Source organism: Ochotona princeps, chromosome 1, assembly GCF_030435755.1.
Source record: "Ochotona princeps isolate mOchPri1 chromosome 1, mOchPri1.hap1, whole genome shotgun sequence".
NCBI lineage: Eukaryota > Metazoa > Chordata > Mammalia > Lagomorpha > Ochotonidae > Ochotona > Ochotona princeps.
This window is the reverse complement of record NC_080832.1, coordinates 17,081,035-17,102,081: the sequence shown is the minus strand read 5'-3', so window position 1 is coordinate 17,102,081 and position 21,047 is coordinate 17,081,035.

Here is a 21,047-nt window from a genome sequence, read left to right as displayed (position 1 = left end):
TGCTTAAGGTCTCACAGTAAGCCGTCCAGCTGAAATACTGTGCAGACAGCCTGCAACTGTCTTGAATCAGTTTTAGTTAGATGAAGCCCTAGTGACTTGCCCTATGAAGTTTCAGGAATATAGCTCATAGTGACTTGTTGAGGTCACTGGAGCCTTTTGTTTGCTCCAGCCCAAGGAGACAGCTTCAGGGTTCCATTTTCTTTAAGGCAAGAATTACAGAAGTCATTCTGTGATCTGATTGCTAGTAATTTTCAAGGGGAAGGTGAAGGTTGGAGACACTTGCCTCAATGTTAGTTGTGAAGGCCACACGACTTTACATTCATCACCTCCCTTTCTTTTCAAAATCATTTTGTTAAATGACTACTTTATTGTTGAGCTTGGTCATGTGTGTATTCCTAGAAAGTGAAATCACATGTCCACCTATGTTCTTTGTACCTCTGTTCTTATCTTTATAGTTAAGACTTTGACTTAGGCCAGATTGTTCAGGGTCTAGCCAACTGGGAGATTTTTTTTAGAATATAAATAATCAACCTATACTTTTATGAAGCCTTCAAAAAGAAGACTACAGTTATGTCAGTCATAGGGCCCAAGGGGAATCATTATGCTATATATATTTTTTTCCCAAAATCTCAAATGTGTCCTGTTCTTTGTCATGGCTGAAATGAAGCATCTAGAAGTTTGTCTTTTTACTAAATTTGTATGTATTTGAATCCAATGGTATAAATATTTAAAGGTGTAATATCTAAGTACATTCCCGTATATCCATGTTCAATCTATGTATCTATGTATCCTTTTGGACAGATGTTAATGAGATGATAAATATCAACACACATTACAAGTACACAGATATATTCCTCTGCAGCCGTACCACGCAGACTCCACATCTGTTTTAAAGTATGTTAGAATCCAGCAACTCAATGTCAATTTGATCTGGCTTTACGGTTGTTTTCCTGATTATGGCTCTCACTGGGCGAGGAGAGCGTTCCAATAACATCCAAGCCTCCGGAGCACCATTCAAAGCAGCTGGTATTCTATATATTACATAATTATGAAGCACACAGTGCAGTTTAGAATACTTAAGAGGCACTAGGGGCTCACTTCTCAAAATATTTACAGCCTTTTATTCTTCTAAAAACAATAATTTGCATGCCAAAATTGATTTGTGTACCTTTGCCATGCAAATTTCTTTTGGCCTCTTCTTCTTCTATTTTTGTTTTCGCAGTCAGCAGGGCTCTGAATATACCAGTGTTTAGCAGTTAATAGGCCACAGGGAGATGCAGTTGGCAAGAATGGGACTCTTCTATGTTCTATGCTCTCCCATGAGTATTGCAGAGGAAATGGAAGAGTTGGAAACAGGAGTTCTGAGGGAAGGATCCTTGCTAAGGACATGCAGAACATCTGGATGAAGCTCCACAACAGGTGCCAGATTTGGCACAGGAAGCCACAATTGGGCTCTGAGGCCAGGTCTGGGGTGACTGCCTCTGATTCAGAAGAACACTACAAAAATGCCTTGGGAATCCCAAGCCCTGGCGAAGAGGGCTATAAGGCAAGATCGCCTACCCTGAACTGACAATGTCCATTGTTGGAGCTTAGGGACCCTGGTCATGCAGTAGGCTTCCACATCCACATCCTTCTGTGCTCCCGGTCCATGTCCATCCTTACAGGTCAGCCAGTTCACTCCATAAATGTGAGCTGGCCTACTGTGTGACAGGTGTGGGTGTAGGACTGGGAGTGTGAGAATAAATGAGATGGTATGTTGTGTTAGGGGAAAAAACTAAAAAATCAAATCCATGTATTCAGGAAGTCATGGCACAGAGTCAAAGCCGCACTGCCTTGCGTCAACCACCATGGGAACATGTTGGGAGAAATAAGCCACTAGTCCATGTCATCACTGTGCAAACATCATAGAGTATACTTAAGACCCCCAGAGGATGTAAGCCAATCACCCAGCGATGACAAGGCCTGTTGATGCAATCAAGAGAGGCAGTAAGCAGGTGACACATGCAGCCTCTGCCTGGGTAACCCAACACACTGTTTTATAACATATTTAAAAGTGATAAAACATATAGTATAGTGAATAAATGAACCAGTAGCATAATCACTTGTTATCATTACCAGCTATACTGCACTGCCCATAAGTGTATATGTCCAATTTACACAACAGGAATGCGATTGTGTGCTTACATGACTAACACATCACAACACCTTTAATGCCATTAGACAATAGGACCATTTCATGCCCATTATAATCCCATGGAACCAGCATTGTGCATAGTCTGTCATGGGTGAAACATCATCGTATGACTCATGACTATGAAGAAATAGTGAGGCACAAGGGCAGGCATGCTCAGTTCTACCTCACATAGACACAGAGTCCAGGAAGGGCTCTGCAGGGCAAGTGGTGCCTGTAGCAGACATGGCAGAAGAAACTACTTCTCATAGCTGTTGGATGCTGCAGAGGCATGGGGGGGATTCTTCGACCACAGAGTAGACAATGGCATGCTCTAAGGCTTGCTTAATATCTCTTCCTTCCACAGAACATGCTGGAATTCTCCCAAACTACCTCACTTCTGGTCTGTGTCTGTTAGGGATCTAGGACTGAGTCCTTGTGTCCACTCAAAGTTCCAAGATGACAGTGCAGTCATCTTGATACAGTGGGCTGTTTTCAAGTGGGTCGGGTAGGGGTTGAATATCTTGGACAGCATTAGGTCATCACACCATTTATCCCCAAACAGAACCTATGACAGAGCATTTAATCTGGCATCAGTTGCATTCTAAAAGAGATCATTAAACAAATGGGTCCACTATGATTTCAGACTAAAAAGAAGCTAAGCTGAAGCAACCCCTTCTTATCTGTGGAGCAGTAGCAACAACAAAAAGTGTTAGAAGGAGAAATAAATAGCTGGACTCATATGATATTTGATCAACATTTTGATTAAGTAAATCTATGTTTTTATGTTAGTATTACATATGCTAAAACAGATGTACATCAAAACCACTTGAGCAAGTCCCTTGGAGCATCAGGGACCTGGGATGGGTGGGAGACTGGGTGGGGTGTCTCCCTTTATCTCCCCCTTTACCCCAGATACATGAAAAAAAATGTGGAAATGATAGTCTTACCCACTTTCCTGTAGCCCTTGAACCTTTTTGCCCTAATTAACTATGTAAAGAATGTCAAAAATAAAGAAAAAACAGATGTACAAAAAACATTGTATAATATCTCTTGAGGGCGTGATCTGAAAAAGAGAGTTCAAATGTATCAACATAGAATAAAACAGTGGATACAAGGAGGGGGATAATACAATGGAAGGAGGGAATAATACAATGGAGCATATGTTTTAAGAACCAGTCTAGAGATCTCTGTACAAAATTGGGACTATAGTTAACAAAATCATATTGGGTTGAGGACTTTTTGTTAAACAAGTGGATTTTAGCTGCTCTTGTAATATCCAAAAAAAAATGTAACTATGTGAAATAATAGATATATTAATTTGCTTCATTTGTTGCTTTCCTGTCTCTCAAATAAATATTCTTTTAAAATATTATTTAAAATAATATTTAAAATATTTAAAATAATATTTAAAATAATATTTAAAATAATATTAGAAATAGATATAAATTTATTTCAAGAGGTATTCAATATCTACAGAATATATGTTGAGTGTAAAACAGTGAGTGTATAAGGAATAATGATCCCATAGTACCACATTAAAAAAAGCAAGAGAATAAGCCAAACCCTTAGTGATCGTAGTTTTGTGCAGAGCATAACAAAATACAGTATTTCATTTTTTGGTCATTTTCTGGGCATTTCCAATACTATATACATTGAAGTTATATTCATTTTATAAGGAGAAATATGATTTTTCATTCTGCAAGAAATAAACAAAGTCCTCTTTCAAGAAAGAACCTTAGGGAAATTGTTAACCAACTCTGCAAATCTTTTATGACTGGGCTGGCCTCAGACCATGCACCAAACCTCGTAACAGTTGCTATTCATCCATTCAGCAGTAGTAAGAGCACATTGTATGTGCTGATACCAAAATATAAAAGATGAACCTATCCACAGTCTTAAAGGACTGCTGGTGTAGTTCAGAAAAGGACATGTGAACAAAATGTGTGAAGACAACCCATAGTATGCCAATTACGTTTGAGCAGGTTACAAAGTACAGGTGGTCACTGAAAGCAGAGACCTTGCTGGTACATACTGCATTTCCTGTGGTCTGAGTCTCTGCTGCAGATTTCTGTTCTCTCCTCACCGTCATGGTTAAATGTTCTCCGGAGTACCATGGCCATTTCTGCCCTGATATAACCCTCCTGAGAGCTGCACCATGTTATGCTTATAGTTCTCTGCCCCACAAAGCCTTGCACAGTGTAGCAATGCAATAATATTCACAAGACAAATGGACAATCCACTGTTGGGAGAGACAATGCATTCAGCAGTAAAAGAAAGTATTTCATTTCAAGCTCAAGCAAACTGTTCATTTTGTACATCTGTAAAGAAAGGTTCCTTCATCTGATTGCTGCACATTGTGATTGATTGATTGATGCTTCTTCCAGTTGTCACATGGCCAGGAAAGGAGCTGATTCATGAAATTAGCAGGCCTTAACAGGCACCGTGGTGTCCAAGCCTAACAACATCATTTAGCTAAGGTTGTCTGCTAAGCAGTGCAGGGCAACTGTCACTCTTTCAACATAAAAAGAATGAAAGTTCTCTTTCTTAGGCTTGTCTGTTTACCATAAGTTGCTCCACACCTGATGGTTGCATGTGAAGCGCTGGGCTGGTTGCCTGCAGTCTCGTGGGAGCCTGGCTTTTCTGTGTTGTCCAGGAACTGCATGGGTGGCAGCATCCCCAAGCCCAGCCTGGCCTGGTGCACCTGGTGTGAGTGCTATCATTCAATTTTCACACAGCAAGAGTGACAGGAGCTAATTGTTTAGACACTGTTAGTGTCCTTCCAACCCCGTGCTGTTGACTACTTTACATAATAATTCGAATGGCTCTTTGGAGTTCTAATCATAGAGTTTCTAAGCCTGTAACTAGAATGTGCCAGAAAGGTTGCTTCCATACGGTGATGAGACATCTCAGTGAAAAGAAATCTTCCCCAAAATTTCCTTTGGTAAAAGCATTAGACTATTTTTTTTCCTAGAAAAGAAAAAAACAGTTGGTTCTAATGCATATCGCATTAAGGTCTATTGTGAAAGTGAATGCATTCAGTATTTGTGAACACACACACACATTAACTTATTATACACACATACCTGTTTGATAAAATAAGCAAATCTTGAACTCTGGATAACAAGGGACTTGAATTCTTGAAACTTCCAATGGAAGGTGATGTCATGATCAATGTTACAAAACAGGAACCTTTTAGATGCTGAAAGTGATGGTTTCTCCCGTTAAAATGCACTGAAAATTTCAGTCTTTTTGGCTAAAAAGACAAGAGGAAACTTTGGAGGGCAGGGTAAATGCTCAATGCCTTCATTATGGGGTGAGTTCACAAGTATTTATGTATATCCAAACTTAGCCCTCATTTGTCACTAACAAAAAATGCAAAATCCAAGTGTTGGACTCAAAAGCCCCTGTAAATAACTGTAATGAGAACTTGCGTAAGACAAGTAATATGAATGTCATTGTACTCAATCCAGCAAATGTCTTCCTATATGATTTCTCCATTTGTCCAACATTTCTCCTAGGATCTAGGAAAATGGAAAATAGTGGCTGAGTTTGTGCTAAACATATGTGTGTCCATTGTACAACCAGAGTGATCATCACTGGCTTAGTTATCTATGGCCTGGATAAAGACAACAAGGTGTCCCGTTACTGACCAAGTCAGGAATTCGGACATAGTCTGGAATCTAGAATAAGTGGCATTAAAGCTATACATTGTGACTCTTGCATCTGTGGCCAATTTGATGTCTTACTTCACTTAAGGCCCATGTTCACCTGAATACATTTACTGTGGTTGGCTCCTTTTTTCACTCATTGTTTTTCTTGCTAACACTAAAGACAGACAAGCCTAGAGTTACAAATCCCAGTCTCACCCTTTCCAACATGCATAGCGGGAATATATCATCTTGATTTGATTCAGCCCTGGCCCTTGAAAAGGGAGTTCCCAGCTCTGTTCCTATGATATCCAAGCCTGAGAAATAAGGCAAAGACTGAGACTTCAAGAGGTTAGAATCAAAATATACACAAAGACAGGAGAAATAGGAGCTCCAAATGGAAGAGTTATGGTGGAGACTTCCCCTCTATCAATCTGCTGCTACCCAGAGAAAGAAAAGGGAATCCAGACAGCTGTAGGGGCCAGAGGTGGGGCATGTGTGGATAGGACAAAATGGACAGAAGTTAGCTGTCACTCAGAATAGCAGGGATTAAGATCTTTCTGCACCCACCGAGGGTACATAAGAATTCCTTTGATATTTTCAGTTGGAGATATTAAGTTTTCCTATGAGGGTATTTCAGAAGGCTCATAAAATAGCATTCAAAAACAAGTTTGTTTTGGTGTTAAAAAATTGAAATCCATACACAGCTATTTTATGATACATTTTCTATGAACTTCTTAAAGACCCTTCATGTATTTGAAACCCGCAAACTTAGCTTTGAATTCTATTTTCCATGAACTTTTGAAAAAAACCCTCACAGAGCTTTTCTGTATTTTTCCTTTAATTCATTATTTCATGTTCTTCCACCAGAAAAGTGTTTGTTTCATTTCAAATTGGGATCATCCCTTGAAATTCAAGCTTTTTTTTGTTTGAGACCCAATATCCAAATATTAAAAAACTTAAAATTACATCATGATCATATCTACTTTCCTGAATATCTGCAAAGCAAAGCACACAATTCTTTTTAACAGGTTGAAATATCCTGTTATAATTAACTTTAATCTCTTCTAAATGAGCTTTAAGAAAATGAGCTTTACTCCGTTCGATTTCATTTTTTTTTTTGGTTTTAATGATTTGAGGTAGCTCCTGCTAATTTTTGTCAGCCATGAACAAATGCAAATGGTAATAAGGCTTTTGTGTATGTGTGTGAAATTTAAAATCCATCTCTAGGCTATTAACTCAGTAAAGAAAGTTGCACTGTAGGAGACCATAGTGGACTGAACAAGAAGACTTGTATCATACAAAACCAATTTCCATGTAATCAAGTTGGGCGACAGAGTGTTTGCTCTTGAATGATATTTGTGAGGTGTTACCCTGATCTGTGCGCCATGTGAGGGAGTTCTATCACTTAGCTGGTGGAAAGGTCACAGGCAAGAAATGTTTTCTGAGTGGCTCGCCTGGAATTGCCATGCTTCATAACAGCATCACTTTGTGGCCGCCTAAATTACCATGTTTGTCAAACTGAAATCTGGTGAGACGTGTGTCTTCTAAGTGATTTACTTACAAAACAGCAAGAGATTTTCCCTGAATAAAAAAGCACCTTATTTTTGTGTTACAGTCTCTCTCTCTCTCCCTCTCTCTCTGTCCTCTCTCTCTCTCTTTCTCGTGTTGAGTTTTGTTGAAGTCACAGTTCTCAACCAATACATTTTTCCATAGTGTATGGTTAACTATTGTGAACATAGTAGAAACTCAGTAAATAGAAGTTTTATAAATGAATGAGTGAACAGAGAACAAACCACATGTCTTTCAAGAAAAAAAAAAGTAAAATAAAATGACTTAATCATTCTATCCGACTTTAGGGAGCTAGTTTTATTTTGATTTCAAAGCACTCGTTTTCCATAATTTTCATGTCACGCAAGAAATCAACAATCCTCTTGTGTGGATGTGAAGTATTAAATGTGGTGTGATTTTGGTGGATGTCTTTGGAGGATTAGGAGCAAAAGTTTGCAGTTAGTCACCAGTCCTTAGATGATCTTTAACTTTATCTGTGCTTTAATTCAGTGAGGCATCCGTAACTCTTTCAATTCCATTCCCTTCCCCCCACATTTTGCAGAAAGCTCTGCTGGTTCCAGGTTACAACCCAAGTGTCAATCTGGCGACACACAAACACTCCCATGGGATCACCCAGGAATCAGACAGGAGCGGAGCACTGCAGGTACCAGGCTGCCCCCACACTGACAGGCTGTGAGCTCCTGCCTTATAAATCGATGCTGATGCAATTCTACCAGCCTGTAATCAGCTTGAGATCCTGCTCCAGTGTGTTCTACAGCAGACAGATTGCAATTTTCACTTTAGGTTTTCTAGTAAAACAGAAGATGATTGGGAAAGTTACCCTGTAGTATACTTGTTAATGGCTTGAAGAAAGGTATTACCTTTTGTTCATTTGGTGGCTACAAAATTGAAAGAGTAGGTTTCAGTCTCTTGCTCTTGGAGGCGGTGATTGTTTTTCGCACCCCGTCGTGTTTCCTGTGGGTATTTCCTCACTCCTCCGTTCCTAAACGGCATGGTCCTCCAGAGAAAGGAAGGCAGGAGCCTAAGTTTTTGTCTTTCTGTCCCTGGAACTAAACACAACATCTAGATATTTGTACCTGTATCTATGAACATGCAAGTGAGGGTGAATTCCTCAGTACGAAGCCATGAATGTTCGTGTTCAACACCCTCAATCAATTGCACGGCTACTAACAAAGTTAGTTTTGCACGTGGAATGATGCTTTATTGAGACTGAACTAATAGTGATTAATTTCCAAAACATTTTTTTTCTACTACATTTTTTCACTTGCTAATTTTGAGTCTGATGGGCCATTAATTGTATCTTCATCATTATCATTGTTTTGGATATTATTATTCTTATTTTGCACAATGAATATGAATTTAAATGATCATTTCTTCAGATCAATAGAACACTTAAAAAGAGCACAGTGATTTAAAAAAAGTACAACATGTTTGTATTTATTTCTACACTTCTCGTAAACAAAGTGGCGACAGTTAAGGCCACAACATGCTTGCAGTTTTCACATTTACTGCTGGGTGTTTCAGCTTTCTCAGAGCTGTGCCGCCACATGAGGTTTCAACTCTTCCACCACGCTCCTCTGGAGAGACTTTGGATCATGTTATCTATGTGTCAGCCCTCGGGTATTCGGAGTTACTCAGCTGATGTAGAATTTCCAACCTTTCCAAGCATTTGTAACAGTTGCTGTCGTGCCTCCGTTTCTCCCTGCTTTAAGCTTTCAGAAACGCTAGGAAAAGTCCTTTTCATGGGTGACTGAATGAAAAGCCATGAATGGGATTTGATTGAGAATGACAATTTGGTTCTTTCCTTATATCTTAGGAAAGTTTTCTTTATTTAAAGGCACAGCTACTGAGAGAGAAGGAAAAACAGAGAGATTTTCCACCTGCTATTTCCCTCCTTTGAAATGTTCAGGACTGGTCAGGCGGAAGCAGGAATGAGGAACCTCACCTGGATTTCCCAAATGTCTGACAGAGGCCCAAACACCTGGGCAATCTTCAACTGTGTTCATGGACATAGGAGCATCAGCAGGGAATTGGACTAAAACTAGGGCAGCAAGGATCTGAACCAGTGCCCCTGTGGGATGCTACTAGAACTTACAAGTGGGGGACTGGCCAACTGAGTCATTGCCCCAGCCCCAAGAAGTTCATTCTAATATGTGACATTTTGGAAACTGATTTGATAGCTGTGATCACATTTTAAGAGTTTAAGTTTTCAGTGTCTTTTGGGGGATAGGGGATGCAGTGGGAAATTCTATGAAATTTGGCTTAAATTGTTTTAAAAGAAAAGATTTAGAACACAGATATTTATAGGTGCACTACTATAAAAGCACCCACTATAGTAAAAATAACTCTCAAAACAGGAATTGGTCATTACACTTTTAAAAAATGAATTCTTTGCTTTATGAAAAGGTCCCCAGGGACCCTTGATTTGCTCAGCTCTCCTGGTGCATTTAAATGTTTGGCTATAGATCATTAACCACTTGATGAAATAGCTGGAGGAAGAACCAGGTCCAAAATCTGTCAAAGGTTTGAGAATCTATATGAATTTCAAAATAATGGAAAAAAAGACGATGAGACACATCTTAATGGGAAGTGTGAATTTAAAATATAGCAGGAAAATTTCACCTGAATGAATGCTAATGTTATTTCTGTGACATTTTAGAGACGTGATTGAGAACCTAAGATTCTTTGTCAACCACATTGCTGATGCACTCCACCCATTCCTTCAGTCCATATTTATTGAACATCTTACCTGTTCCAGCCACACCTGCAGAACCAGACACCATCTCTGTCCTCAAAGCTCAGGCACTCTGGTGTTCAGTGATTTTATTTTGATATTTCATGAACCTCAAAAGCATAAAATGGTAATAAGAAAGAAAATCCTCATTTTAAAAACTTGGAGCCAACGTCTGTCACATCAGCTGACATCTGGGAGGCACGCATCCCGTACCACAGTGCCTTGGTTTGAGGTCTGTCTCTACTTCTGATTCCAGGTTTCTGCTATCTCACACCTTGGAAGATAGCAGATGATGGCTCCAGTGCTTGAGTTTCTACTCAAAAGTAGACTCCTAACTCCAGCCTCGCCTAGCCCAACCCTAACTATATTGTAAGCATGGGACATTGGAAGGGTGAAACAGTGGTTGAAATCTTTTTTCTCTCACTCTGCCCTTAATATAAACAAGCTAATTAATTAATTAAAATGCATTGCAAGTATAAGATATCATGTAACACTATGTTTGCCTTCTATAGGATATCTTCTTTATATTCTGAAAAATATTATAATGAATGATTCTTATCCTCCAGATTATTTGTAGAAGATGAAAGGGAAAGGTTTTCTTAATTTGGTTCATGGCATATTTATATGGACCTTTTGAGGCTCTAGAAAGAGCAATTATCATAAATATCCTAAGTGGCACATTCTATTAGTATAGGTGCACAAAATGTGTATGAATCAACCTGACTTTTTTGCTCGAGTTGTTTGGTCACTATAATATTGAATTCTATTGCATGTGGATGCTGTGATCTTTATTTCCTTTGGTAAGTTTGAGTGATATAAAGTCATCAGTGAATAATGAGTTAAAGATAGATTTCAAATTTTTTAAATTACATGTTTTTATGAAGACTATTCTGCCTTATGAATTTAGCAAAGAAAATAATCTAATAATACTTTTCGTGTGTTTACTTATTCATGTAGAGGTAGTGTCACAACTCCAAATTCTGTTTGTATAAGTTATGCCAAGGAACTGGTTATAATTCATTTATTTTCACTGTGATTACAACTTTTATTTGAGCAAATGTTGAACTTCATTAATCCCACCTGTGTATCCTGCTGGGTAATAATATGTGTTGGCATATGTATTTAAGATTCTTCAGACTTTGAACAAAAATGTTGCCATGGGAACCTGATCTCACAGCCCATAGTCCTTTGCAGAACTACACCTGCCTTATGGTAAAGGTTTCCATAGTAACATTTCTGTTCAGAGAACGTAGAACCTGAACAGAATATGCCACAAGTCTCTCTTAAACATGTGCATTGATAGCTGTGATATTACTGTGGTTAATGTGAGGATCAGGGATTCAGGTGTACACACTGGGATGGGGAGCAGTGTCCTGCTTCCTTGCAGTGAATAGGTTCCTATGGAGATTAGTGGTTACAATGCATGGGATTAGGAAATTAAAGCAATGTTTAGTCCCTTTTCCCTCTTTCCAACTTAACCTCATTTGACCCTCCTCCTAGAATGCGGTGAAATAATCCTCAATGGCTAGCATTACCACAATGATCATTTACGAAATGAAAAGCTGCAAGGGGAATAAGTATGACTAATGTCTGGCCAAGCTCAGCAGATTTGATTTTAAAGGGCAGCATCACTCTTGGGAATCTCTAATGCTACAGAATATTCTAGTAATGGCTTGTCACCTTCCTTGCACACACTTTATTTACACCAGAGAATGTCATGGGCTCCAATAACAGAGCATCATAAGGATGGGGTAAGAAATTGTTTTTATATTTTTGATCCAGTGCCCAGTTCCTTTATTGCTGATATGAAATTTCAGTATAAAAAATAGTTGAAAACTCTTAAGACTGAACCCAGTTGTTTCTTTATTCATCATTCATTTGTGACTTACTACACTTCTAACTAAGGTCTCAGGGGAAGGATGTGCTACCGGGTCATTATTGGTGTGTTATTATGGTTCTATCGACTGTTATTTGTATTTTCATCTATGAGGATTGCGCTCAAGATGCTGGGATGTCCCCATGTCATGGTCAGGTTTCAAACATGCAGCGCAAGAGTTTATAGCAGCCTCAGTGACTGCTCAGAACCTCCAGAGGAGCCCAGTGGAGCTGATTATTAATGTCAATGCCTTCAAGGGCATTGTAATGATCTCTGTAGACCATGGGCTTCTTTTACCAAAATTCTAATCAGATCAGGGGAAGAAATATAGGACAATATGTTTGGTTGAAGGAATTAGACCAAGAAATGCTTCAGATGATATTTATGACAAATTGAATCAGAGTGCAGAGATTGATTGTTCTGATTGGATGGAACCATACTCAGAAGCATGAGGTTGGACTTCTGCCAACATAATGACTTAGAAGTTAAACAAATAGAAGGTGCTGACAAACTTATCCTCTTCCATTCATATTTAAAATTCTAAAATGGGAAGGAAGGATGGGGGAGGGAGGAAGCAAAAGAAGGGGAAAGAAAGACTGTAAGTGGCAGGGAACACAAGAGGATGGAAAGGGTGGTAAATTTAAGCAGAACAAAATGAAAACTCAGGCATCCAATTTATTGGAATGTCTCTACAAGAATTGGGCAAAAAAAATATTTTCAGGTGAATGTCAAAAAGATGGAATTACAAGGAATATAGTGGTACCCATACTGCACTGAAGTGAGAACGTCTTACTTATAATCTGGCACATGACACCCAAGTTGGATTTGTGTAAAAATATAGTGTATCCATAATCAATGTTCCAGAACCCCATGTTCTATGAGTGTTTGGGTACAGAGGGTAGAGAAGATGTAGAGGGGTTGTGTTTTTTACTCCGAAATATTTATTTCACTGTGGCAGCTCCATTTTTATTTGTTGTACATTCTAATGAGCTATCATTCAAAGGGATACCTTCCTGCATTAAAAAAAGTTGAAATGCTTATAATTGTTGATTTTACCAATCCTGCATAGAACTAATGCATTTAATTTTCTATCCCTCAATCTCTGTTAGCTTTATGAAGTAACAGGTTTCAACCACTGTTAAAATATAGTGATGAGGGTGCTGAGCTCATGGTCTTTGAACAATCAATATATTTTTTAGTTGAACTGAATTAAATTTCATCAGTTGTGTAAATGGACCATGCAGGCTCTTTTCCTAAAATGCCAAAGAAATGTTCTGAATCATTAGGAAGGCCAGTAATCCAAAGCAGCAAACCATGGCCTTGCCCTTCCAAAACAGCAGGGATTGGGCCACACTTGAAAGATTTTATTCAGTTTGGGCCATGGGACGTTAAATTTAAGAGTAGATGAAGACTTTAAAGTCCAGAAAAACTGAAGAGCAGAAGATCCCGTAACTACAATATTCCGGGGAATAGGTACAACTAGACATGCCAGCAGAGGATGGACTAAAACATTAGTATTTCTGTGTAAAAACTAAAGGAACTGTGATAAAGGTCTAAAACCCATGAGGAATATGAATCTGATGAATGTGAAATTGTTCATCTAATCTTGGGACATTCTTACGAGGTCACTGACTTTGCTTGCAAGTTAAGAGAATCAGGTGTAGGTCAAATGCGTGTGTTGTGCTCAGAGTTGGGGTACACTGGATCTGTCAAGCTCAAGTGCAGTCTGGAGGTGCAGTAGATTTACTGGGCCCCTGAAACTACACTGAGAAGTGAAGAGGAACCTCCATGACTTTCAAATTGTGAAGAATGATTTGCCAGTTCTGGCAGCAGTATTATTGTACGATCAAGATAGAGTCATGCTCTGCTCCTGACAAACCATCCACTTACAGATTGTGAATTTCTGTATCTGATCTTACAAATAGGTCTACCAAGATGGGAGGCAACTTTTTTCCTCAAGTGTTTTCTGAAAAATTTGCTCACTTTTGCTAAAATGTAGCTAATGATTATAAATATATACATATAGTGTGTGTATGAGTTTATGTAACATTTGTATGAACATATACATCAAGAGGGTAGTGGAGCCAGAGTTGTGATGTAGCAGGTAAAGATGCCACTTGCACCACCCGCATCCCATATGGGCACCAATTGATGGCTCAGCTGCTCTGCTTCAGATCCAGCTTCCTGTTTAGTTCCCTGTTTAAAATTGTTCATTTAGGTGGATGCCAGGTGACGGGAAACCTTAGATGCCAGATTTTGTGTGAATTCATTATTTCACAGGCAATGGGACACCATTAAAGGAAGTTTAAGCATGGGAGAAATACGATAGAATTTGTACTTCAGGAGGCTCACTGTGGGAGCTGGCTGGAGAGTAGACTGGTTGCAAGAGCAAGGTCAAAGAACCTTTGTTCAGAGGTCACTTGTGGTTATCAGAGGAGAAACACAAAGAATCAGTTTTCAACAGTAGCTGTGGCAAAGGAGAGAAAGGACGTGAGAGATGTTAGACTAACTCTGTCTTCCGCTGCCTCTCCCAAATCTTTCTGTTACTCTTCTGTCTCAGAAAATGGAGGATGGTTCTACTAAAGACAGGTTTGTTTACCACCTCCTTTTATTTGCCTCTGTGTTTAGTTTATAGCATTTCCTTCAAGTCCTTTAGATTTTAGCAAAGAAAAAACAGGTAGAAAAATCACGTTCTAGTTCCTTAAAAGCAAAATAATGAATAGGTTATGAATGAGCTGAGTGTATTATTCCTTCACTTAGTCAGGATTTTGTGTAATGAATTTTGTCAGGAAGAGCTAATTAAACGTAATAGCAGTCACTGAGAACAGTAACAGGAAACATGTTGAACAGGCTCTTGCTTGGCAGTTTTTGCTTGGATTGTTACCTCTGCTCACCTTTACAATGCACGTTGCTCCCAGAATGCGCAGTCTCTGTCTCTGCAAATTGCTGAAGTACAAAGTTACACACGTTTTTGCCAACAAGAAAGCGCAACCCTCTGGCAGGTGTAAGGGTTTTAAGAGGTTCCTGTAAGAAAAGTAGCAAATTTCTTCTTTTTATCTGTTTTAAGATGAAGTTAAAGTATCTCCATCTGACTCAAATACCTATTCTTTAAATAAACTGTAAGTCACAAAACAAAGTCAAAGTTGAATGCAAATTGTGTTAATCCTTAAAATCATACCAACATATATTTCTCATGGAAAAATCAAAATTGTATGATCTAATGAAAATTCATCAAATTGTGAAGCATCCACTCCTCTTCCCATTTGTACAGCTGCTACATTTATTAATTTTAAAGTGGGCATATTAAATTGAAGAATCTGCAAGTGGCAAGGAGTTGAAAACAGACTTTTCTACCAAGATCTGCTTAGGTTATTAGCATTCCCTTTGCTTCCGCCTTCCCCTTTTTCTCCCAACGTAACATCTCAAGGCATAAGATGAAAAGACTTATTGGATTCTCTGTTGTCAATTGGACAAGTCCTCTCTGGGGTCCTTTCTGTCAAGATCCTCAGATTCCATTTGAATTTAAAACAGACCTGTAGGCTTGGCCAACGTCGCAGACCTGTGTTCAGGGAAACAGAGTTATTTTTAACAATATCTCACAAGAACTCCAGCCCCAAGGCCAGTTAAAGGGAAATGGGTGGATATTTCAGAACATCTGTAGCTGCTAACCATTATAGGTGATTCCTAAAGAGATGGTGACCACTTAAGTTAGCAATTATTGAATTGCACACCTGGGTTTTTCAGCAGATTTTTAAAAAAAAATTTAAGGGACTAAAGCATTTTAGGCATTATGTAACCATTGACACTGGGATAAGACTCTCATAGATTATCTAATTCGTCCTTTATTTTAAATAATCATTATTTTAATCTTATTCTTGTTTAAATTGAGAAGAAATGATCCTGTACCAGATATTTTCAGTCATATTTTAATTATTTTCATTTCTTATTTCAAGTCAAACTAGTGTCCTAATTATTGAAATATATTAAGTTGAATTGTGCAATATGGTGGAAAGGACTGGTGAAACATGATTTAGTTATCAAAAGAAAAAAGCATAATACAGGGTAAGAATTGCTAGCAAATGTTATCGAGCCAGATATTTTAGATGTAAAAGCAAACTTTATAATACAATTTTTTCCTCTTTGTGCAAGGCTTATCCGATTATTTTAACAGATAATATGGATAGACTTAATTTTACTTTCATTATTATCTAAACTAATATTTTTTCTCCTTTTATTGGAAGACATGTAAAGCAAAAAGATGTGAATCTCTGTGTCTTTTAGTGGGTACTTAACTCCAATTGATTTTACTGACAGGAGTGCCTTTGGGAGAATTCCCCTAATATTCCACAACATAAAATTGTCCCTGCCCTCTCTCTCCTCTCTGTCACTCCCCTCTTCCCGCTTCATCCTCTCTCTCTTGTTTTTTTTCTGAGCTGTCACTGGGGGGATTGCAACCCTCCTCTCTGCTTGACTGCTCCTTCTTCCTTCCTCTCCAGGTAAGTCTGTAATACTGATACAGTTTTTTTAAACCAAGAAATATTTTTCTGTTTTCTTAAAGTTGTAGCTTGCCATCAGTTGCATTTGTACAAATATTCTTAGCTCACGGAATGTATTTTCTGCTGAATACTGTGAAATTTAATTTAGAAACAGTGCTTTATTGACGCTTCGTTTTGGTGACCTTTGCAGTCCTGTGTTGGTGACATATTGGTCCTCTGTCTCCAGTGCTTTGAGAATCTAATAGATAAGATGGAATGGGTCAGATAATGAAAGTCCCTGGTACATTAACTTTCAATTTCATGAATGTCTGAATATTGTGGAGAAGATGAATAGCAAGAGTTCCTTTGCTTTTACATTTTAACATTTATAACCTAGTTAAATTTCCCTTGTATTATCAGCAGCCAAGTCTTACTCTACAATATTAACACACACACACATTTGTATTTTTGAGTAGTAATGTAAGAGTGTAACATAATTTATAAACCACAGAGCAGCCAGCTTACAAATGTATGCAACTAAAAGAGATGAATAAATAGAGGTCTCATTTCCTGTGAGTTACAGAGTGTCAAGCTGACATAGAAATGCCTCCTTCTCTATTTCTCATCATTTTACTGATGGGGGGAAAAGTTGTGGTTTATAGTCAGCCACACAACTGGTCTATTTTAAGTAGTTACAATCATTCCTCAAAGCAGTGTTAATGTGTTGAAGAAGCATTTGTCTTTCCAAAGATGTTACAGCAAGTGCAGTCACTAAAAGAATCTATTCAAAGAGGGGAATCTGTGGGAGGAAGCTCAAAATCACCAGAGTGATAAGAAAAATCAGAGGAGCCTGAGTGATGAGGCAAGAATCAGGATGAGAAGGCACACGGCTGTTAAATTGTTGAGGTTCGGACACCAATCTGTGAACTCACTTGTATTCCCTTGGGTTATTTTATAGGCATTGCATCATCGGCTCTCACTCTGCTTCATTCTCACCACTGTATTTATCGTCTCCATCCTTGTGAAATATGGCTAGAATTCAACAATACAGTTTGGCCTTTAGGATTGTGCTTGATATTCCAGCTACATTTAAAGATGTGTGCTATCTTACTCTGGGAGGAAAGTGCTTGTAGAGATCAGAGTTGTGCCTGTAAATAAAAAATGTAGGCCTTGGTTTGATTCAGTAGGAAACTCTGCCATTGGAAGTCCAACTAACCTGTGCTCCTTGAATATGGAATTAAATGTAGATAGTGTAGACCTTTACATTTGGCACAGAAATGAAAGACAAGTCTACACTGAGACAAGGGGGGTGTGAGAGTGTGGAATGAGTGTTGGGTTTGGACAAGTTTTATTTGATTTCTTTGGGAAAAGGCAAGGCTTCTGGCTCCCATTCCAGACTCTCCCATGGTGAGGTAAACATCCTCTCCCAGCGACATCAGTTTGCTGTTTTGCCACTTCATTTAAATGATCACCGAGGAACCTTTCTGTGCAGCTCACTTACTTCATCCCAATCCCCACGTGCACCCTTCAATTACAATCATTCAGCTGTGTTTTCACCATCTTTAGATCTTCTAGATGTCCTCTGTCATCTATGACAGAGTGCGATTCCATGGCTTTGTGTTTTGCTCCCTGCCATTTTGGCATCCGTTTATTCTGAAATTTCTTCTGCATTTCCCAGCCTGTCTTTGGTGTGTCGCAAGGCGAGCTGGATTCTGGCAGATTGGCCCAAAGGAGCAGCACATTGGAAGCAGACTGGGTTGGGAAAGAGGAGACTGAGGAAAATTTCCCTTCCACCTGCTTTAGGGAAGTATGTATCACAAGCAATATTAGCTTGTATCATAAAAATATTAGCATTTATCGTAAGCAGTATTCTAATAGACAGGTTCAGAGTTTGAGTGTGTTCTTCCTAGAAACAGGCTTTTGTAACCAAGAGCAGTAATTATTATTTTAATAATGCTAAAATACATAGGAGACAATACTTGATTCACTCAACATAGTGAGAAAGAAATTAAGATGCTTAAGCACAGAGTATCTGAGAGAAATTTGAGTGACCAGATCCCTTACTCCAGTAAATTTTCACAAGGGTGGAATAGAACAGTCTCAGAACTATGAAACCACTGAGAAGATGTAAGAATTGGCCACTAAAAAGTTCTGGGAAATACCAAAAAAGTAAAAATATAGAGTGTAAAGTTGGAGACTGGATAGGAACCTGGAGGTGCAATGTGTCATGGCTAATATTTAAGTGTATGGATTATGTAATCAGACATCCTTTTTCATTTGCTTTTGGGCTCCACCTCTAATAATATTCATATCATAGTGTTCTATGAATTGAATGAGAAGTATATGTTTATGTCCATGAAATATTTCCTGAGACAGATCACCCGGCTCTTTCTATTGTTTGTATTATTAGATCACCAAGCAATAACTGTCAACTCTGAATGTTTTGTCTTGTGCAATTTTCCTGAGTTAGTTCATTCACCTGATTCTACAGGATTGAGACCTTCCCAATGTAGATTGTGCTATTGTTTCTAAATTGATATATCCCGGGGACAGCTGACAGAGAAAACTGTAAAACATGGCCTGTATGCCATATTTGCTTGGTGTGGGTAAGGAGAACACACAGCAGACCAATACATGGAAGTTGGGGCTGAGTCACAGTATAAAGGTGGTTAGCATGACTACAGAAAGATCTTGTAAGGCAGTGGCTGGTATGATGGTATGGTGGAATATGACATACCAGCATCCCAAGTAGCTGCCAGTTCATGTCCTAGCTGGTTTCCTTTTGATCCAACTCCCTGGAAATACTTCTGGGAAAGCAGAAGAAGATGTTTCAGGTCCTTGGGCCCATTTGCCCACTTGGGAGACCTCAGTGAAGTTCATGGCTCCCAGCATCAGCCTTACACCCTGGCTCTGGCTGTTGTAGCCATTGCAAAGTAGAACCCCACGCTTTGCCCCACTTATTCTGCCTTTCAAATAAAAAAATATTCAACGCAAACACTGAGGACTCAGGGTCAGATGCAAGGCCATCCTTACAGACTCCAAAATTTTTATGCAGGTGGAAAAAGGTTTCAATAGATTTTTAAAATAGTTTTTTTAAAATAGATTTTAAAGTAGTTCAATGGTTAGAACCTCTGAAACACCATCGGGAATTCTTCCAGCATTTCTGGCTAATACCTGTTTGAGCATTTCCCCCGACACCCCTACTTCTGCATTTCCATTCATCTCCTTGTGTGGTTTGATTGCTTACACATGGGCCTTTCCTCCCTGCCACGCTGAATTCCTGCTGAAAAGGATTACATCTGATTTTTTTTTATTTTCACCAGAGCCTGATGAGGATTTAGGTTGGTGAATGTATGACAGTACATAAAAAGTTTATGAAAGTTATTTTGGTACAAAAGAATGAAAGTTGATGGTAGGAATGGGTGTTGCCCTACTACTTAGGAGACCTGTGTTCCATGTCAGAGTGCCTGAGTTGATATGAGTTTGAACTACTGACATCAGCTTTCTGTTACTGTAGACCCTGGCAGACAGGAATGATGGCTCAAGTAACTGGGTTTCTGCCACCCACTTGTTAGACTTGGATTCAATTTCTGGTGCTTTGACAACCCCAACCCCCTACCATTGTGGGCATTTGGGAAGTAACCAAGCAGATGAAAGCTGTCTTCTCTGTCTCTGTGCCAAGCTAGTCCCCAAAAGACAAATAGCGTATGTTCTCTCTGGTATGTGGTAGTTAATATGGGCTTTTTAAAAATGCATAGGAATGAAACAGAGACCGTGTGATTTGATTGTTGTTTTTAGTCATGTTTATATTCCTATAGAATGGTGGTATATATACATATATTCTTATTTGTTAAATATCATGAGAGTGGTGAATTGGGCCTGTATTTATAGTGTAGACTGAAATTATGTTTCCACAATGGTAAAGGAGAGTCTGACAGAATGTGTCCCCGTTTATGAGTGAGGGAGAGCATTATGGTTATCAGAATTACATCAGTGAAATAACATGAAATTGATTCTCTTTCTAGTAATAAAAATGAAGAAAAAATTATTCTTAAATTCATGAAAATGTTTAGTGTAAAAAATGATGCATGAATTTTATTTTTCACAAAAATAAGAATGTTATATTTCTATCTTCCAACAATTTTTCAAGTCTCCATGTTTACGAAAGAATTCTACTGGGCAGAAGCCTGTTTCTGCCAGATGAAGGCTTGAAGGTATCAGTATTCCCAAATAACTCTGTATAATAGTGTATGGTTTAGAAGCTTCAAAATCTGTCTCACGTTTACAGAGACATTTAGATCTTTATCCATTCAGTGACTTGTCCGTTCTTCAAAGATAAAACTTAAATGTTGTCCTCATGATATATGAAAAAAAGCAGGCGACACAGAGGAGTCCACAGTGCCCCTGCGGAGTCCGGAGGCACTCTGCGGGTCTTATCCCATCTGAGTCTCATAAGAATCATGGGAGGGATGGTTGTTAAGGCTGTTTGAAAATAAGGAAACTGAAGCTTGGAAATATTCAATAACTTGTCTAAGGAAAGTGACAGAGCTGAGATGGGAAGTCAAGCGTT